The sequence below is a fragment of the Mustela nigripes genome, chromosome 7 (assembly GCF_022355385.1).
Source record: "Mustela nigripes isolate SB6536 chromosome 7, MUSNIG.SB6536, whole genome shotgun sequence".
NCBI classification, from domain to species: Eukaryota; Metazoa; Chordata; class Mammalia; order Carnivora; family Mustelidae; genus Mustela; species Mustela nigripes.
This window is the reverse complement of record NC_081563.1, coordinates 106,905,529-106,921,295: the sequence shown is the minus strand read 5'-3', so window position 1 is coordinate 106,921,295 and position 15,767 is coordinate 106,905,529. Positions and strand designations below refer to the sequence as shown.

The following is a 15,767-nucleotide window of genomic DNA, read 5'->3' as shown; positions in this document are numbered from 1 at the left end:
GGTGATCACGGAGTGTAATGGTGACATGGACCCCTTTGGTTTGTATGCCCTTTAAATGGTTTAATAATAATTTCAGCAGAAAATGTTTTTAAAGCATTTGGGACAGCTTGTGTATTATCAAAATAATATTAAGAAAATCATCAGTTACATAGTCACATGATTCAAGCTCTTTCATGTAACAAAAGAGCCTTTTAATGCTCTATTTTTCTTTTTAACTTTAAAAATAGAATTGCACAATAGATAGGAGGTAATGTGAGAACCACTGTGTCTGGAATTAATTTTTCCTTGTATTTGCACTGATGTGTTCTCTCTCTCTCTCCTCTTCTTTTCTCCCTTAGTGTAATTAACCTATTTTCTTAAAAAAAAAATAGCGTCTGAGAGTCATAAAAATCAAATATTTTTTTAAAATATGAAGATATACTTCTTCGGAGTGCTGATGGCATAGTGTAAATCTGACTCTTTACAAGTGAGGGAAGTATTAAGACCCAGAAATCTTGGTATTTCTTTCCAAAGGCACTTTGTTTGGATATTCTAAGTGTCCATTGCAGTGGTACTCAAACTTCAGAGTATATCAGAATCACCTGGAGATTTTGTGACAACAGACATTGCCAGGGTGCCCCTCCAGAGTTTCCAACTCAGTAAGTCTGTGGAGGGGCCCAGAAATTTGTGTTTCTAACAAATCTCCTAGTGATGCTGCTGTTGCTGTTCTAGGGATCCTACTTTGAAAACCACTGATGATTCTATCAAGCGATAGTAGAAGAGGTAATGATAAAGGTACTACATCCATGAAGTTTCTCGAAGGTTGGACTATTTGATGTGTCCCAGCTTTTGCACTTTGAAAAAAAAAAAAATAATGCCGAAAGACATAAAGTGCTTAAGACTCAAGTTAATTTAATTCCATAATCATAAGGCAGAATAGTAGCAACTTTAGTACGTGGAGATTTCTGTACTTAATTTTGACTGACCCACATAGAGCAAGTGTGATTCACTTGACTCAAAATTGAGAACCCAAATAACCTATGTTCTGAAACACAGTAGGTGTTTATAGTGGAGCCTGAAAGGAAACAGATTGCTTATTTGAGTCATAGGAGGGATTAGGCTGAAGGTATACAGGGAATAGTTGCTCAGACATTAAGGAGAGAAGCAAGAAAATTTCAAAAACTTTCCGGACAAGCAAGGTAGAATATTTTCACTAAATGTTAATCCAGGATCAGAGCTCTACAGATTTAAGAATTTTGGCCCCAGTATTTACTTACTTACAGAGGAAGTAATTCTGAGGCAGATTTATTTTTAGGGTTTACTTTTATGTGAAGGAGAAGAAATATATTGTGCAATAATGAACAAATGGTCTATCCCTTGAATGTTCCATACTTACGTTAAGGATTCCTGAGTTATTTATTTGAAAAGATTATATACCTAGGGAGAGTGTATCTGGTAAAAATTGAGACTTCATAAGAGATTATGAATTCATGTTCTAACCTCTAGAGAATAAAAAAAATTATCATAGCAGTGCCTGGGTGGCTCAGTCAGTTAAGCGTCGTCCTAGGTTCAGGTCATGATCCCAGCATCCTGGGATCAGGTCCCGCATCTGGCTCCCTGCAGGGAGCCAGCTTTTCCCTCTCCCTCTGCCTACTGTTCCTCCTGCTTGTGCTCTCTCTCTGTCTGTGTCAAATAAATAAATAAAATCTTTTTAAAAAATAAAGTAATTTATCATAAAGTGATATTGTGAAATGAAAGAACAAAAGTTACAGTGGTTTCCATTTTGAAAGTATGAGGCCTCCCTGGAATGAGTCCACAGGACGCCCTTCAAACGACAAACAATGGTGTTGATCAATAATGGGATTCTTTGAGATGACCTGGAATAAGACACCTCCCACATCAGGAAGGTAATACTCAAGCCCCTGAGGAAGCTAATGATATTTCTTTTGTTTTGCCCTAGATGACAAATTCTAACATGATTATTTTTTTTTTCTGAACTCCACTTACAAAGGAAGCATTAAACATAAGAATTTTTTTTTTAAGATTTTATTTATTTTGCGGGGGTGGGGGGTGAGTGCTCGAAAGAACAGGGGGAGGAAGAAGCAGATTCCCCGCTATGCAGGGAACCTGAGGAAGCTGGGCTCCATCCCAGGATCATGGGATCATGACCTGAGCCGAAGATAGATCCTTAACCGACTGAGCCACCCAGGTGCCCCAAACATGAGGATATTTTGATTTGAAGGAAGACGAGGATACGAAGAAATTTTGCCCAGCATTTTGCCAAAGACAGTTTTTATTTAAGAGTAGTTCCACTCTCAATTGCTTGTTATTTGATTGCCCAACTTAATATTTCAGAAAAGTTTTCCAAGGACTGGCTTTTGTGGTTGTCTCTCTTGGCACCATTCTATGGCTTCTGGGTTATTTTCAGTGATCTCCCTTGAGAACGTGAAGTTAATGTATAAGCGTACGTGGAAACCCACGGCTGGTGCCCTCACTTTTTTAGGGAATCATGTTACAGCTGCCACCATCATCGAGCAGCAGCCTTAGCAGCAAATCCCAGGAAGTAGAAGAAAGGCAGGTGGCCCCAAGACCCTCCAGATTCTTTCCCTCCTTCTCCATTTACCCTGTCTGGGTTCCTAGCTGGGTTCCTCCTTCCTGCCATGACTCCACCAGGAATGGCCAGCCCATGAGATGACCCCAGTGTATCAGCTTTCCTTGTGTTTTATTTTTATTTTTTTTTAAAGATTTTATTTATTTATTTGACAGAGAGAGATCACAAGTAGGCAGAGAGGCAGGCAGAGAGAGAGGAGGAAGCAGGCTCCCTACTGAGCAGAGAGCCCGATGTGGAACTCGATCTCAGGACCCTGGGATCATGACCCGAGCCGAAGGCAGAGGCTTTAACCCACTGAGCCACCCAGGCGCCCTTCCTTGTGTTTTAGTACCATGATCTTGCTAGCTAGGAGAGCTGTCATGCCCTTTGGTTTCTCCTTACCCACCTTGCTCTTGTCCTCTTGAGAGGTCAAGAGGCAAGACAAGCCTCCCTTGCCTCCCTCCGTCCATTCCTTCCTTCCTTTCTAGTTTTCTTTCCAGAAATAACTTTTGGTATATACTATTACAGAAACAAATACCTTTCAGCTGTTTTTGCTTTAGTTGTTTGCATTACCTACGAAACTACTTAATTCACGTACTTTTGTTTTCAGGCCACGGTGATTCAATTTACGCTTTGTTCTCTCTGTCGCTTGCACTAACAGTCTCTTTCCTTAACTCTGTCTTTGCTTATTCTCGTTTCCGATTTCTAGTCACTGAAATTTTTAAAGATTTTATACATCTCACCGATTGATAGAAATAAGCTGGCTGCCCTGTGTTACCACTTTGCAACCTTTTTAATGAAGGTAGTAAATGGTTGTTCTCCTCGGGGAATTTCTTGTGACAGTCAAGACAGAGATGTGTTGGAAGGAGATGAATGTCTTTTATTAGTTATCTTTCTTTGCTACAGTTCTGAAGCTGAAATAGAAGTAAACAGAAGGTCTCGTAAAAGTGTTTTTAGAGGATATTTTCTTTCTCATCGTTAGGTAGTACAAAATGCGAAGCATACCACCTATATCACTCCATTCTTCCCTTCTTGGCCCCAAGCTTAAGAATTCCAACAAGATCATTTATTCAAATTCCCATTTGACAAGTAGCCCACTGCCCATCACCCAAATCTGCCGAGATCTTAATCTGGTAACTTAAAATCTTGCACTCTCTCTTTAAAATATTTCACTTTTTAATGACTGTAAAGTAAGGTCATAAAAATTCCCTCCTTTCCACATTAACTACTGAAGTCTTATTTCTGTAAGTACAATTTGAAGTCCCAATTTCATTTCTCTCTTCTAAGTCTGTGCTAAATCTGAGTTATCCCAGGATTCCTGGTGGGTAAGCCTTCTGTCCTCACTTGTTCTTGAATGTTCGCTTTACAGTAAATACTAGTTTGATCTCTTAGTTATTACCAGGCCTTTTCTTTCTCTTCTTCCTACAGGTCTCTCCTCTCAAGAACTGTAACCTTCAGTTTTATCGTCTTCCCATGAGTTATCTATCTTCCTTCCTTCCTTCCTTCCTTCTATCCTTCCAGATTTATTTATTTCTTTTAGAGAAAGAGTGAGTGATCAAGTGAGTGTGGGGAGGGTCACAGAGAGAGAGAGAGAGAGAGAGAGAGAGAGAAAACTTAGCAGACTCTTCACTGAACTTGGAGGCTGATGCAGGGTTTGAGCTCATGACCCTGAGGTCATGACCTGAACGGGAGCCAAGAGTCAGACACCTAATGGACTGTGCCACCCAGGTGCCCCAGCTCATGTGTTATCTTTCAAATCTGCCCTATCCCACTCTGGATCCAACCATGCTTGCATTTCACTTCCTCCCTCTGCATTCACAGAGAGATGGTAATACTAAATTAATGTTGTTCGTGAAACTGCCTAGAACAGTGATGTTATTTATATAAAATCCTTGTAAGAAGTCATCTTTATTTGTTTTTAAGTAAATTTTTGATGAACTTATGAAATGAATCCTTTTTATTCATCTTTGGAGTAAAGTTTGTGTGTTCCCTTAGGTAGGTGGCTGAAACTGGAATAAATCTTAACCAAAAAGAAAGTGACCTAAAATATAGTGGTTAAGAACATATTTCTTTTTAGCTCTGAATATGACAAAATGAACTGTGGTTTGGGAATTAGGTAAGCTGATGCTTTTTATAGTTTTTCTTCCTTTTTTTTCAGGAAGAAACATTTCTTCTTTAGAATCAGGCACTGCCTCTTGGTTATAATGTGATGAGACAAAGCTTTTGAAAAAACTATCTGTATATTGGGATAGATGATATATACTCATATCTGTTTCCCAGGAAATGGTCAAAGTATTTTAAAACCTAATTATGAGTAATGTAGGATAAAATACAATGTACAGTGATTGAGAACTCTCTGGCAGAACTCTCATTTAGTGCATGGATCATAATGATTATGACTATTTTCCCAGAAAATTTAAGAATGCCAGAAATCTACAGAAATCTATCAAAAGCCAAGGAAAAGGATTAAGATAAAAATGATTTTAAAAAATAGTTCGTATGTGATTCAGAATATTTTTAAGGTTAACATTATTTTCTATGCTGCTTATTTGCAAATGATAGCTGCCTTGGGTCATATTCTCTAAAAAGACCCAAAGACAAGTGGTTGTTTGCAAGAGCTTTATTAAGGAGGAGCTCCTAGGACATGATTGTCAGAGAATGAGGGAAACAGGACAGTCAAGAGGAAGAAGGCAGCCAATAGTGATGTTTGAGGTGAAGTCCTTGCCTCAACCCAGGGGTTTGCTCTCCCCTAAGGCAAGGTTGCTGGGCTTTTATGCTCCTGGGCCTGGCAGTCCTGAGCTCTGAGCTCTCTATGGGGAAATAGTCTCTCAGACATCCTCTCTCTCTACATCTGAGGTAAGTGGCTCCATGAGGCCAAATATAGTCAAAGGCCATAGCTGTCCATTGTTAGGAGAGAAGCCTGTAAAGATGGGGTGGGGATGGATATCTAGCAAAAAAAGGGGACCAGTGAGGACCCAGGTGGGCATCAGTAGAATTCGTATAGGAGTTTTATGGAAATTTTCTGAGTAACTAGAAAATGAACCTGGACTTAGTAAATTTATAGTTCAATCATTTATAGTTCTTGATAGGAACAGCTATCCTTATTTAGGTACTTGCGTTAGTGTTGAGGTTTACCAACAGTTGAATGAAAAGAAATTTACTTCTGATGAGTTTACAGCACACAGGCAAGACATTGGGGATGATTTGTTGATCAACTCAGTGAATGGTCTTCTTCTGGAGAAAAAAACGCTTCCTATTTCACATATCCAGTCCTTATCCCTACTAATTAACATGCGAAAAAGCTCAGTTGGATTTCTTTGTCTTACCAGAAAACCAAAAGTGATCTGAAGAAGCAAGTCGTTGAAAAGAAAAAAAAAAAGTGACATATTACTGCATACTTGTCAACTTAAAATACCTCATTTGGAAAGGTAGATTAACTCCTCGCATATTCAGGATGTCAAGTGAGATTAAAAGGTCGTCAAAATCTGTGGTTGCTACTTTTGCTGCATCTCATAAGTTCCAGTACATTGTGTTTTCATCTTCGTTTGTCTCAAGATATTTTCTGATTTGCCTTTGATCCATTAGTTTTTCAAGAGTTTGCTGTTCAGTTTCCGTGAATCACAGGTTTGTTTTTTTTAAGCCTTAGAATGTCCTTGTTGAAGCATTAAAACTTCTATTAAATCTTTAAAAAGAAAAAGTCCTGTGGTGGCCAGAACATGAGGAGAGGCTTAGCACAGTAAGATTCAAAACTTTAGGCAGAAAAATTTGTGATATATGTTTGAATAATAGCTGAGGGAGAAAAATGAGACTATCTTGGTGGATTTTACAAAATGGCTACCAAGAAAGGGAAGTGAATGCCATTTCTACATACTTCAGAAAATTTGAAAGTTACTAGGCCTGCCATGATAATATAATTGAAGAGAAAAGAAAATGCATTAGTTATCAGCCCAGATGATCATGCATAGGTTTGAAGCAGAATATCTGGAATAAAGCTAAGCATTTTTAGAACCTCCCTTGACTTTGTCTAGTTTCTAAGGCCCAGTGTGGAAATGACTGCTTCAGTTTATGGTGAAATTGATGGTATTGATAAACATAGTAGTCTGAAGAAGACTTTCCTCAATTTTATTATCAGTTCTATAGTTGTTCATATGACTCTGGGGCAAACATTTCTTAAATGGATCTAGGCAGTTTGTCCATTGTCCTACAGAATGTCCTACAACAAGCTCTAACTCTGATTAACTTCCCTTCTTTATGGGTAGTGGTTGACTCCATTTAATTTATAGGACAGAGGTTCTCAAATTTTACATTGCATCTGCATCACCTCAAAACTTAATTAAAATACAGATTCTGGGCCCCACCTGAGGGGTTCTGATTCAGCCAGTCTATGGTAGGTCCTGAGAATTTGGGTTTTTCACATATTCCAAGCTGGTATGTTGATGCTGGTAGGATTGCTCCAGGGACCATGCTTTTAGAACCATTGGTCTAAGGAAATGAACAAATTTGACTCATAAAGCAGATAGGTGGTAGGTTCAGATATTACATTTAGTAATCTGCACTACTAGATAACAAAGCTCTTCAACCGTAGTGAAATATGTGTAGATCAGAGATAACATTTTAGACAATTTAAAGGGAAAATCTGGCTACATTTACATCATCTGGACTTTTCAAGTGGAAACAGCTTGTGTGCCTGATTAATCTATATCATTTCCATATTTCTTTTCAAATGACTTTTTATGGAGATCAGATTTTATGCTCCCACAAAATATCCATAAAGATAGTGTTAAGTATCTATGAAACTATTTGCCAAATGATGGATGCTCTTTCTAGTTAATCTGATTAGCCTGAAATGAGGACTTTTGCTGAGCACAGGCATAATAGAAAGCTGTGACAATACAATCTTTATCATTGTAGTCACAATTTAAAATATACTCTGGGTGTTTAACAAATGCAATATCCTATAAAAATGTGATGAATCCCTCTATGCCTGTTAATAAATAAGGACTAGGGAAATAAAATATTTTGTTTATAAACAACCGATATAAACATATATTGTTTATAAACATCAAATATATTGGATATTGAATAAAATAAAATGCTTTTATTCATCTTTAGAACAAACACAGATTTTTTCCATGGTGATTATGGAGACTTCTTTCTGTTTTTTATAGGGTCAAACAAATAAGGTTAAAATATAGTCAGTAAGTATCGTTTTAAATTTAAATTTTAAATATTAAATTTTACCAGTCTTCATTCATCATTTTAGAAAATTGCTAGAAGACACTAATGCTTCAGAACCTTGGAATTATGTGTGGCATTTTCTGCACCCCTCCCCCACCCCAACCTACCTCCCTCCACCTGCCTAGTCATAGATGATTTAGGTTGTAAATGCATCAAGTTATAAACATAAATGCGGTTAGAATTGTTTTATGAATTTTATGTCCTAATACAGCTTTGGTGCTTTGGGTAAAATTTTATGTTTACCTGCATTAGCTTTCAACTTAAGCAACTTTCTCTTATTACATGAATATATAAAAGTTTCCTAGGGAGTTAAAAAGGAAGTAAGGGGGGAAAAATTTGGCTCTTGTGTAGTAACGAGGGGCTGAACTACCTTTCTGGTTATCTACAGAAAAAATTAACTAGATTTTTATCAATATATTTCACGCTGCCTTGTGGGGACACAGCTTATGAAAATCAGTGTTACTGATTCTATTTAACATAATACTTTTTCTTGTACATGAACAAAAATGTTCTTTTTAAAATTTATAATACTCAGTTAATGTTCCTGCTATTTTGTGAATACTGAAAAATAATTGTGTAGAGAAATAAATAAATAGGTCTGGGGGCATGTAGATTCTTTTTCCTTCCCTTACTCAATCTCAGTGATATGGGGTAATTGATATGTTTTCTCTGGGACTCAGTTTCCTAACCTGCAATCTGTCCCAGCTTTGTAAGTCTGCAATTCCATTAGAATAATTGTTTCCAGGGCTCCTGGGTGGCTCAGTGGGTTAAGCCTCTGCCTCAGGCTCAGGTCATGATCTCAGGGTCCTGGGATCTAGCCCTGCTTTGGGCTCTCTGCTCAGCAGGGAGCCTGCTTCCTCCTCTCTCTCTGCCTGCCTCTCTGCCTACTTGTGATCTCTGTCAAATAAATAAATAAAATCTTTAAAAGAAAAAAAAAAGAATAATTGTTTCCTGCTGGACATATTCAAAAGAGATGACAGTATTGCATCATGTTTATGCTAGGTAGAGTACCAAGATATGTAAATTCATTTACATACCTTTTTATAAAGTGCATTAAAAGGTGGAAACAGTGGGGGCAATGTATTTGTTATCTATTGGTATTATGTAAATTACCTCAAACTTAGAGGCTGGAAACAACAAACATTTATTATTCCCCAGTCTCCGTGGGTCAGGGTCTCACTGCTTCGGGTTTTACAGGCTGTGTTAAAGGTGTCTGGTGGTTATCTACAGAAAAAATTAACTAGATTTTTATCAATATATTTCACGCTGCCTTGTGGGGACACAGCTTATGAAAATCAGTGTTACTGATTCTATTTGTTGTGGGTTGTGTTTTCCTTTCGAGCTGGAGTCCTTCTTCCAAGCTCATTCAGGTTGCTGCTGCCATTCTGTTCTTTGTCATAGTAAGACTGAGGTCCTCACCTCTTAGAGGTCTTCCCTTTTCATAGGCAACACACAACACAGCAAGCAGGTGAGCATCTCTGCTGCGTCAAGCCTCTCATTTCTAGACCTTGTGAGAAGCTCACCCAGGATACCTCTCCTTGGGTTAAATTTAAGTCACCTGATTGAAGACTTTAATTACACCCGCAAAAGCCCTTCGCATGTGCCATGTAAAATAACATCAAGGTGGTAGTGATCGCCCATCACAACGTTCTGTTGTTAGAAACAAGTCTGGGGTGCTGACCACACCCAAAGGGTGGGGACTGGACAAAGGCATGGTCTGGGCACAGGAGTCTTGGTGGCCATCTAGCAATCCTGCTTACAACAAGTGGACAAAACGATAAGATTTGTGATTCCATTGTACGAACGACCAGCTGTTGTCACTCAGTTTCTCCATTCATTCTCTCATTTGCACAGTGGAGGCCGTAAGACTCATTCACTGTGGTGTTGCGGGTGATGTAAGATGCGGTGATATACTCAGATACCATCTCTTACAATTTTTGCCATCTTATTTTTTCTCCATTCTGAATAGCAGCGATTTCTATTGCTGTTGTTATGAAGGATGATATTACTTGACTTTGCCTCCTTCTATGGCAGGAAGCTTTAATTGAATTGAATTCTTCAGTTTTTATCTTGTTGGTGATAATTACCATACTACCCATAACACAAGAGCTATCTCATTGTCTTTTCTCCACCTCAGATGTTAATCTAATTTTGCATTTAACTGTGACACATAAAGGTGAAAATCAGTGTTCTCTAGACGTGGTCTTTCTTATTTTGGTTTCAAGGTTTTATGAAATGTCTCTAGAGTTTTAGATTTTTCAGATGCTTTTCCTTTTGTTCATTAGCATTCCGTGTTTTTCTTCTCCATGCATTACCTATCCATTTTTGGCTTTTCTACTATGATCTTTTGCCTTTCACTTGGAATGGGAAACGTTGCAAGCATTAAGACTTGATATGCACACATTAGTCCCTGTTCGCTAAGTGGAGATCTTAATGTAACATCTCCCTTGATTTAACAGCAGCCCAATGAGGAACACGTTGCTGGCATCTACTTCTGTTTGAAAGACAAGGATACAAGGCACAGATTTCTATACTGATTGCTTTGATGGTGCATAGATTACCAATGATAATTCCCAGAGACAAGTTTTCTGCCCCCTAGATTTATGAAATTTTCATCATCTTCGATGTATGTTGGTTTAAATAAAGAAATCCAGATGTCTCACTTTTCTCTTTTCTCTGCCGTGGTTGGTATTGATGACCTGGTGTTTCTTACATTGAGTTTCTATCATGGACTTCAGGGAAGAAGACAAAATCAAAGGCTAAGGAACATAGGAAAGAAGAGAATGAGAGAGACTATAGGGTTTTTATTGTTTGTTTTTTGTTGTTGTTATTTTGTTTTTGGTTTTTTTTGAGAGGTACGCTACCTCTGAGGCAATTTTCACTCCCTCAAAAGTGGAATAAACTTAAGAAACAAAGAATTGAATCTACTTATTCTGCTTCTCTCTAAATTAAAACGCTTCATTAAAGGATTCTAAAATAGTTTTTTTTTTCTTTAACATTGGACATTTTAGGGAGGTTTGACAGTTAATAAAATATATTAATGTCTTATACTTTTGGTAAATGGAGGTTGAACAACTTAATGAATATACCGCATGTTGAGTTGTCCATAATCACCCCCACACACACAGCCGTTAATATCTTCCCCGTGAAATGTTTGTGACTGTAATTGCTGCTCTGATTATATATTGTGTGAACTTAAAGTACGTTATTATATTGGATGACTAAAGGAATTTGTTGACAATGCACAGAAATTGGTATTCTGGAAAAGAGTTGGTTTTTAAATTGTATTCTTTCCTGAGTTTGCAGTGCATTTCATGGCTCATCTACCTCACAGTGGGTTTGTGGCTGATGGATTGAAATCTTTCTGCTGAGTAGTAAACATCAGAGATAATTTGGTCTTCCCTTAGCTTTTCTCATCACTCATTCAAAATATCAAAAATAAATCCTTGATTACTGTTAATTCGCTTTCATCCATACTGACAAAGGGAGAAGGCATATCTGTCAACACTTCATTGGATACATGGGGGAGGGGTCCTAGAAGTGTGGTCTTCAAGCTTTGCAGGGGACCATTGTGTGCCTTGGAAATGAAAAGGTTCTATTAGTTCATTCTTCTCTTACTGGTCAAGGTAGCCCACAGGCCTCTGGACACTCCAACCGCCTTTCCACTGTGGGGTGGGTTTAGAGGTGAGAGAAAACCAGTTGCCTTCTTTTGCTTTTCCAAAGATGTCTCTGATGTGATTAAGTGTAAAATAAAGCTTATATAATATAACATTTTAAGCAAACATAAATCGATGCCAGTGATTGCTTCAATTTGTGAACAGAGACATTTGCTTGTATAGGGTAAAGTTTAATGCTAAGAAAAATAAGAAAAGGTGTTGACGCCATCTGTCCTTCAGTAGTTTTTCTTCCATTAAACTGAATTGAAGCCTAGATTATTCACTGCTAGGCACACTTCTGTATTCATTAGGTAAAATATTTTTATTTGACATTTCCCTGTATAAAGAAAAGACAGTTGTAGATTCTTCCTAGAACATATTATAACATATAAGTAATGCATAATTTTATCAATCCTAATTCACCCCAAAAGCCTTATAATAACAACCGCAAAATGAGTGTATATCAGTGCTTGTCCAAGTGTGGTCTATGGACCAGCAGCATCCAGATCACCTGGGAGCTTGTGAGAAATGCTGATTCTCAGGCCCACCCCAGTCCTGCTGAACCAGAAATGGATGGATGGCATCCAGCCTGTCTGTGTTTTAACAAGTTTTCCAGGTGACTCTAATGCAGGCTAAGGTTTGAGAGCCTCAGACATAGAAAGGTATTAACGTACTCATTTTATAGATGACACAGTTAATGCTTGGTTATGGGACTGTGATTGGTTGAACGCATGACCAGTTAATTTTAGGGCTCTTCCCCAAACCCAGGTTTTCTCCTTAAACATCAGGTGACCTCCCTCTCTTCAAGAACTGAGTAAAGGAATAGTGAATTCCATAAAGATGGAAATGAGTATCTCTTAAATGAACCGAGAAAGGGACCATTTCACTGCTTTCTAATAATGAGAGTGAGTTGTTCCAACTATTAGCTTGAGAAAATTAACCTAGAAAAAGTTTTAGTGACACAAACAACATTTTTGTGGTCCTGTGCATTGGGTTCCACATTTTCTGTTTAGTGGAGGAGACAGAATAGGCTGTAGTTAAACCCCAGAGGGGAGGCTATTGCATGCTAATAGAAGAGGGAGACACTATTTTAATCATTGCTTTCTACTCCAGTGAGTCCATGGACAGCTCTTCCACCTGGGTCTTTCCAATGGCACATTACCCATGTTGATAGAGCCCTGTGGTGGCTTTCCTGCACTCACAATTTTACACATAGGCGAGAGAAGTTTCTTAGTTACTGCGGTCTCAGAATGAATCCCCAGGGCAGCCAGCATGAAGTACCCCTCTGTGACTTGGGGAATGAACGTTTCCTCGTGAGCTGAGAGTAGAAAACAGTGTTCATTATCTGTAATGTAAAAGTCTGTATAATGACGCCTGCTAAGATCTAGTTCTTTGTGAACTCAATTTGGGCTTTGTGTGTATAAACAAATAAGTAAAGTTTAATTCTCTTGTTTGCATCAGTGGGAGGAATTTGCTTGAATAGAAAATGTGGCTATAAAATTAGGTGCACGTGTTATGTATGTATGTGGGATTTCTATTCTGCATATATGGAAAGCACCATGCAACATATATGGAAAAGTATACCACACATATGTATCAATGTGTATGGATATTTATAAAGAGGGCACACATGTAGTGCCTACCGTGTCCAGAAGTGTTTGTGACAACTCTCCATTCCCCCTTGTTGTGTATCTCAAGGGACTTGCAGTTTCTTGCACACCATTCCTGACTCTGTGCATTTGCACTTGTTGTTTCCTCTTCCTGTAACCCTCCTCCCCCTCCAAAACCACAGAATTGTAAGGCTGGCAAACTGTTTCTCATCCTGGTATTAGCTGAAAAGATGTCATAGCCCATGTCTTCAATGTACTTTGAAATGTCTCCTTTAGAGTATAATTGGTTTTGTGCAGGAGCTGCTTAAAACAGGTGTCTGTTTTCTGTATTGTTGGTGTCATTCCTCAGTACCAACCTTGTACTTGACACATTGCAGCATTTGATAAATAATATTCCAGGGAATTGATGACTGGCATTTCCACTTGGATAAGCCTCTCAAACCAGCATCTCCAAATGCATCATCATTTTGCCCAAATTTGGAATATGGAAACCGTAGGGCTATTCATGACTCCTCTCTTCGCTTTAGGCAATCCTACCTCCATATTATGGCTGTCATCTTTTTCCCCATTACCTCTACCTTTATTTGGTCTCCTGTCTCTCAAAAGTCCACCTGGTTCTGGTCTTCTGGTCTTCTGGATGAAACTCCTTTAAGTCTGGTTCTCTTCCTGTTTCTCTCCTTCCAACACAAGTTTTAATTGTCTTGCTATGGAGATAAGAAATCCAGACCAGATGTTTCATCTCCTCAAGTCTGAGGACTTTACTGCGCCTTTGCCTAAGTAAAGCATTGAGCCCTGTATTGATGTTTTCCAACACTTGTGAGGTGACCTTCAGGATTGTGGCTGGAATGGCCTTAGGGGAACTATGGAACAAGTTATTCTGTCCTGCAAGATCTTTGCTGTGTGGCTACCTGTCACACCTCGGAGTCTGGGAGGGTTTCCAGAGTCACCCATGGCAAGGAATCAGGTAAGGTTTCCACTAAAATGGGGGAAAAGCAGAATTAGATGGCCGTGGCTAGCAAAAGAATACAAGGCACTGATTCTTGACCTGCCTTTGCAGGATCCAGGTGTTCTCTTGGACCTGCTGTGTGGTTTTGCATCCCAGTGGACAGACGCCACCTCCTCCATGACTGTTAAACTGTAATCATGAGATCGACCTTAGGTGCAAGAAAAGAATCAGACAATTTTGCACTGAATATTTCAAATTGGTGGCAGCTGTTTGAAGGAATTGTTTGGGAACCCCATCTACAAGTACTTGGGGACATTAAGACTTAAAAGAAATTACATCCACTCCTGTTCAGAGAGTCTGAGTAGCTGAGTGATGATGAATGCCTCCTACAGGGAGGAAGGGATTGGATGTCTGCATGCAGCTGTCTCATTGTCCGCATGGGTGGGACGGATGGCTGGAGTCACCTTAAGATGATTGTTCATTGCCGTACAGTTCCATCTAGCTGGTGTAGTGTCTTCCGAATCACGCAGTGATGTGGGTGTCACAAATCTCATGGCTCGGTGTCTAAGATGGACTCTCAAGGTCTCCATCCTTTTGCCAGTAACCCTTTCTGGCATCATCTCCCTTGACTTTTCTTCATATGCTCTGTGCATTGAATGTTACCCATGAGAATCCCCTCCCGTAGTGCCATTACATCATCCCTGAGCTGTTCCTTCTTCCTGGATGCCCCTCTATCCCTTTCCTCCTCCTTATAATGTTCTCCATCTCTAAGCATCTAAAGGCTGTGAATACCTCAATGTTCTGCCCAAAACTCTGGTCCTTTTTTTATCTGGTTACTTGCCATTGTTATGCCTTCCAGCTCTTCTTCTTCATGGTCAATAACATTCCATGAACTTTTCTTTGGGACCCTGGGGGAGCAAATTTCTTTTCTCTGTTGACCCCCATAGCAGTTAACTTTACAGTTGCCATGAGGGGAGCCTGGGTGGCTCAGCCATTAAATGTCTGCCTTCACCTCAGGTCCTGATCCCAGTGTCCTGGGATCGAGCTCCCTGCTTGGCAGGAAGCCCCCTTCTTCCTTTTCCGCTGCCTCTGCTGTGTTCCCTCTCTTGCTGTCTCTTCCTCTGTCAAATAAATAAAAACAAAATAAAATAAATAAAGTTGTCATGTACACACTGTCCCATGTCTTATGCATATACATTTCTTTACTCCCCTGTTTGATGGCAAGTCCATCCAGAGGAGCTATCATATATATGTATCTTGTATCCTAGACTAACTTGCATTTCATAGGTGTTCAGTAATACATAATGAATAAATGAAAAGATTAGGATGTATGGTGTGCCGAAGGCTGGGGAGGGGGCAGGTAGGTGAGGCAGATTTATCTCTTTCCCTTGGTAGAGAGTGAGTTGATGGGAGCCTCTCCTTCCACCCATCATCCCCAATACCCCATGCCACTCACATATCCTCATACCAGGACTGACTCCCAGGATTATTTTTCAATTCGGCACAGGAGGTCCTAGTTCATCATGACTTAGGAATAGCTCATAGTATAGACTGGAGCCCCCCTAACCATGCCCATTATACTTTAAAATGTCTTAGAACATACAGTAAACTGAACAGTTAGCAGTTAGCTATCTTGTTTCCGTTCCGATTCTTTTGGTAAACAATGTGAGAGGGAAAAATATCCTAACTGCAGAGAAATCTTCAGGCAGGTCTCAAGATACCATTATTTTTTTTGAAAAGTGATGTCA

The 15,767-nt window shown here is 39.1% G+C and overlaps 1 protein-coding gene across 3 annotated transcripts in view; it reads left to right on the top strand.

The window, feature by feature from the left end:
* Window positions 1-15,767, top strand: part of PLCB1 (phospholipase C beta 1) — a 679,879-nt gene that overhangs the window by 206,549 nt on the left and 457,563 nt on the right. The gene's annotated exons all lie outside the window — the stretch shown is intronic.